At 46.3% G+C, this 6,021-nt stretch overlaps 1 protein-coding gene across 1 annotated transcript in view; it reads left to right on the top strand.

Annotated features, from left to right (window-relative positions):
• The window catches only part of ATP6V1C1 (ATPase H+ transporting V1 subunit C1), a 162,800-nt gene that overhangs the window by 107,334 nt on the left and 49,445 nt on the right, over window positions 1–6,021 (top strand). The gene's annotated exons all lie outside the window — the stretch shown is intronic.

Here is a 6,021-nt window from a genome sequence, read left to right as displayed (position 1 = left end):
CGGCAGCGCTCTTATAGGGCGGGCGGGGAAGGAGGGACCCGGCCCCACGCGTCACCGCACCGCGGGGCGGGAGGCGCCGCCGAAGCCGCCACCCCGCAGCCCCCCCCTTCCCGCGGCGGGCCGGGGCGCGAGAGGCGCCGGGCGGGCATGCGCCGAGCGCCGCCGCCGGGCAGGAGGGCGCCGCCGCCCCGGGCCCCGCCGCCCAAAATGGAGGCGGCGCAGCGCCCCCCGCGCCGCTGCCGGGGCCGGGGCCGGGCCGGGCCGGGCGCAGGTGCGGGAGGGGCGGGGCTGGGCCGGGGCCCCGGGGGAGGCGACGCGACCCGCCCGGCGGGGCTGGTACCCTCGGTGGCTGGCGCCGTGGGTGCTGCGGGGGCGGCGGGTCCCGCGGTGGTGCCTGACAGGAGGCAGGGCAGGGGCCGCGTAGGGCGCGAAGGCGCCCGTCAGGGCCCGGGCAGGCCGTTACCCGTGCGTGCCTCTGTCTGGCAGCTCGAACCTGTGCCGCAGTGATGGCTTCCGCGAAACCAGGGCCCGTCCTGTGCCACTGAGCAGTGAGCAGCGGGGAGGAGAAGCCGGGTGCCCGCCGCCGGCTGGAAGCCTCCGTCCTGGGCTGACAGCAGCCCGGTAACTCGCGCTGGCTCACTGAGCGTGGGCAAGCTGACCTGGCAGCCTCCTCTTTCACCAGTTTTGGGATTTCAGGGGTCCTGTAAGTAGAATCACGAACTGTCGGATCTAGCTGGCCCATGTCTCTCACAGAGTTCCACTGAAGCACTGGGACGTCTTCAGCACATCCCAACGCCTTCAGTCCTTCCGTGATGCCCTTGTGAGGAAGCGCGGCTCAGCTGCAAGGGGAGAAGCAGCCGCTCGGAGATCAGATGCCTCAGTTAAAGGTCACAAAGCTCTTCCATGGCGGAGCTGGGAAGGATCCCTGATCTGCCAGCCCCAGTCCACCCTGTCAATTTCACCAAACCACACAGGGCTGGTTTTTCGAAAAAGACCTCATTGCAGTAGTCACAATTCTTTCCGGACACTAAAATACATAGTTATGTAGTTCACCAAGAAATAACTTGTTCTGGAAAGTAATTGTTAATCTCTGGGCACGTTCATTTTATTTTTTAAAGGGTATGCTAGTACAGTTGGCTATTTTTTTCCCCAAAACAAAGCTGGGTTTAGCTTTATAGCAGAAAGAACTTAGAAAAGCAGTGAATAGATGCACACCTGTCATCTCTTCAGAAATAAAATGAGGCTGAGGTTCCACAGCATGCAGGGATGGAGTTTGTTTACTCTTTTCATCTGTTGTCACCTTCTCTTTTGCAAGCGATTTTAAATGAGGAGGAAGTGAACTGACAAATACATGCAGTTTCATTACAGTGTCTCATCTTTCCTGATAACAGCCCTAGCAGGTTATGAAGTCAGTAAAAGCAGGCACATCGATTAGAAAGTAAGAAGACCTCTCACGTACATTTGCAGCCAATCCCTGCATTAAGGACTAAAAATGGAGTGGTTTACACTGCTGTTTTCTCAGGTATATTCTGTATCGTACCCTTCATCAGTGACTGACTTGTTCGTTTGGGTTCCTATTCCAGCATGCAAGTGTGGGAGGAAGAATCAGAATATATTTAAAAAAAAAGAAACAAAACCAACCCAAACCAAAAAAGCTATAGAGAGATAGGAAGAGAGATCTGGGCAGAGGTTGGACATGGCACAATAAATGTGAATCATTAACAGGCAAACAAAAGAGGAAGGGTTAGAAGGGAGGGCAAAGGTTACAGTGATATGCACAGAGAAGCAATCCAGAAAGCTGTATTCTTTGGGAAGGCAGAGTTTTCAAAACACGTTTTTGGAAGGAATTTAAACTAGAAAAGGGACTTGACTAGTTTGGAGATGTTTAGGTGCAGCCAAAAAGTCATCCAGCATGGAAAAGGCAAAGAATAAGTCAATACTAGTTCCATGTAGAATTATGTATTTTATCTGTGTTCTTAGATGTCTTCTGATGGTAATATCCAAAGATATCCCAGTGATATATGAATGATGTAACTGGCACATCAGTTACTGCCATTTCATCTACATTCATCTTCCCAGAAGAGTTTTTGTTTTGGCAAGTAGGGGATGTTTTTAATGTTCGCACTGGGATTAAAAAAAACAGATGGACTATTTAAGAGGGGAGGACAGTCACGTAGGACAGGAAGAACTTCAGTTTGATATGCAATTAATTGGGGGCACTGTCAGCTATTTTTTAAATGTATGGAGGGAGGGAGGATTTCCTGCTCATACAAAGGAAGCAACACTTGAAAACAGAAACATAAACTTCATCCTTTCAACTCTACTAAAAAAAAAACAAAACAGTGGCACACAGTTTGGGAGAGCACAAGACTGAACTGTGTAGTCATTATATACACAATGAGAAAAAAATGATGGATGAATTCTTTATACAGTGTTTCCATACCACTGGTGATATTAACACAGAACTAGAAAACTGATGCCACAGCTCAATGTTTCTATATTTTTTGTACAGTGCTAAACAAAACAGCAGTCCTCTTTTTGTCTGGAGAGACTAATATAAAATTTCCTTCTACGTCATTAACACTTCTCTACACTCAGTTATAATACTTGGATTCCTAACATTTGATGGCTCCATATGCAGGTTTCATAGATTACCAGAGTAACAATTCACATTTTGTTCTCCAAAGGTAAAAAGGCAGCAGTGCACAAAATACATGTCCAGCCCTGAGTTCCCCTTACTTCCAGCTGTGAGGCACTTCTACCACATTTCCTTCTTTTTTTTGCCTCTAGGCTTTCCTTTCAGCACAGTTCACAGTTGGATGTAGACAAAGTGAGGTGTTACCCTTTGACGCAGATTAACTGGAGCAGGAAAGACACCCTTCCCCACCTCATCTTCTGGAGTGCAAAAAATACTCACTGGTGAGGGAGCCCAGCGGTCAGGAGCTTCAAATTGCTTTGGACAGGTGTCTGAAGGCTGCATAGCCCCATGACCTTCCCTGCTAATCCCAAGTATTTCCTTCTCTTTATGTCTTCCTATGGGCTACTTCTTCTCCCCTCTGGTTCTCCCATTTCCTTTCCCTCTCTGATGCACCCTCTATCACCAGACATCAGCAGTGGGGTCAGATTCCGCTCCTGCAGTGAGAGAATGAGATTATTTCCTCCTCCATCTCCTCTTCCTCTTCCCCTACTGCTGCCAACTCCTGCAGCAGTCAGTGTTTTTTCTTAAAAGCCTCAGGTGCAGGAATTATGTGATTACACAGGAATTTCATCTTCCATTAAGAAGAAAATGTCCCTAGCTTCTGAAAACTCAGCGTGGCAGAAGACAAATGCAAACAACAGTCCATCTTCAGATGGAGGGAAAAGGTTACTTTGATTTCTGAATGCTTGAATGTGACAGTATGATCCCTGCCCTGGATACTCTCACACACAGTGGCACTCAGTTCCACATATAGTTGACAATCTGTAGTCAACCAGCCGGAGCATGAGGCCGTTGTGGTGGGAGGAAAGAATCAGTACAAATTGCATTTTTGTCAGAGCTGCTCGGGGCAGGAACGCCCATGCACAGGGCAGAGGCATGAGAAAAGAAAAATGAAGGCTGGAGATCCCTCATATCCACAGTACTGTAGAAATGCTAGTGCCCCAATAGTCCCTCTTTTTAGTAAAACGACCTGTATAAATCGGACCTTGTGGAAGTAATATCAATTGGTACCCTGATCTTTAGACCTTTTTCATTGCTGCATACTTTGGAGCTATCATTGTTCCTGTCCAGTTGACAGAAATACTGAAAACCAGCTGGAGGAGTGATTCATAATTATTAAAAGCGCAGAGGTGATGAGAGGAAAGACATCTCTGCCTTGACTCACACAGAGCAGTCGCCTCTCACCTATATTTACTGAATGGTTTGCTGGATCAAAACAGCATTATGGGATGGAAATAAGGTCCCAACTTTCTAGTGTAGATTGGTTTCAGAAGAGTGAGTTTAAGTGTAATTTCTACGGAGAATAGTTACAAAATAGATCTCATACTCGTGCTAAGTTGTTTACACAAAGTTAATGGAAACAGTGGCTCAAAGCACTATATAAAGATTCACAAATAAGTTAAAGTAAATTGAGGTTGTTTTACAAAAATCAAAGGTAGAAGGAAAGGACAAAAGAAAATTCAGTCATGGTTTAGGAGTATCCAGCAATATACTATAAACTCTTTCCAGTCCAGTGCTAGAATGTCTTCACCTCCAAAAAATGCAGACTGGATGGGCAGAGACTAAATGAAAGTGACTGTGAACTAAACATCTGAGCTATTAAATAAGGACTATTGAAGAAAATATTCAAATATGAGCATTACTTGGGAGTCTAGCCACCTGCATGCCTACTCCACCTTAACTAGTAAAGAAAACTCAGAAGTTTTAAGTATCTGCAACAGGTTATAGACATTTTGCTGTTAGGAAATGTGCCCAAGTCCAGCCCAGATTAGAAATGACTCGTGTTCATTGCATGATAGATACGGAGTTGGTATTAATCACACCCATTCAAGTTCCTGCTATCCACTTGTCATGGATCATCACTAAAACCTGAAGGGATCAGCTGGAGGTCGAAGGTTAGGCCTCCGTGGAATGGATCATTTCTCATTACAAGTATCTCTGGACTGGAGAAGAGGCATGGCGTTTCCCTCTGCAGATAAACAGGAGGTGGTGGTTCCCAGAAGAGTGACCTAGTCAGCAGCGGTAAGACTATATCAGCTTATCTTATTTGATATATAACATGTCAAATCTTACATATTTGGATGCCCAAACACTAAAGCAGGATAAAGTGGTCTGTGGACCATGCAAGGAGGTTAAAAATATGCATATCATGTGCATACTGGTGGCTACTGAACAGGGAGTTCTTTTTTATTAACTTTCAGAATGAATACTCTGTGGTTGGTTGTTGCATTTCCAAGGAAGTTTTGTTCCCAGATATTTATTCTCAGCCCTGCAGTTCCTGTGTAAGTAGCCCTCCCCAAATGTGGTCCTAGCTCTATGCAGAGTCTTTTCAGACTGCTTGGCTTGCTAGTTGTTCTTGTCAGTCACCTTCCAGCTTTCTGAACACGCACGTGTTCTTCCTGTGGTTTCTAGGCATAGTGTCCCCCAGCAGCCCCCAGTTTTTCTGAGCTTCCCCTGGCTGGTAGGGCATTCTGTCAAGAGTGAAGACCCACAGCCTTCAAGAGGAAGATTTCCAGCTAACCCCTGCAGAAGCACTTTCCACTTGTCAATGTCTTTCATCACCCTCCCAGCTCTGAGAGGTGGCGGTGATCTCCCCCTTGTCACCCAAAAGCAGTGAAAAGGAAGTAGTCTCTTGAGATTGCACTTCAGCACTGTCTGAGATGCCTCCAAACATGTGCCTGCATTTTCTGTTTTATTGACAATGTTGTCTCACACATTTTGGGGATGAGAGAACCACAAGCCAAGGCAGAGGCCTTTCCTACCAGGGTGAAAGGGGCAGGACTCTTAGACAAAACCCCAGCAAATTCTTTCCACTGCTTTCAAAGCAAGTGACAACAAATTTGAGAAAAAATACTTGACCCATTTAAGATAAATCCTGTTTACTTTGCTTGCATGAATAGAGTTGCTAATGTTAGCAGAAGAAAAAGGAACAGAATTCCCTCTGCATTTGAATTTTCTGTAACACATGCATTTTTCCTCTTAGAACTTGACAGACCTTTTCACAAAGAATTTTCATTTTTGCCCCCATAAAGACCAGAAAACCCGTAGATAATAGGCTAGCAATAGAGACCAGCATGGACTAATACCCCTATAACCCAGTTAAGAACATACAGAAGGATCTGCAGGATCCATGTCAGGTACATACAGGAATGAGCAGGTTCAGGACCCTTTTTTAGCCTTTTATTCTGTAAGGCATTTACATTCCTCAGCTGGATTAGGTCCACATGAAGAAGGCATACACTGAAGGCAAGGAGTGATAATGGAAATTCAGAGCGCAGGGCAGCTGAGTAAGCTCCGTGGCAAGCAAAAAATGAAAAAAACTC

The sequence above is a fragment of the Falco cherrug genome, chromosome 3 (genome assembly GCF_023634085.1).
Source record: "Falco cherrug isolate bFalChe1 chromosome 3, bFalChe1.pri, whole genome shotgun sequence".
NCBI classification, from domain to species: Eukaryota; Metazoa; Chordata; class Aves; order Falconiformes; family Falconidae; genus Falco; species Falco cherrug.
This window is presented reverse-complemented; position numbering and strand designations above follow the sequence as displayed.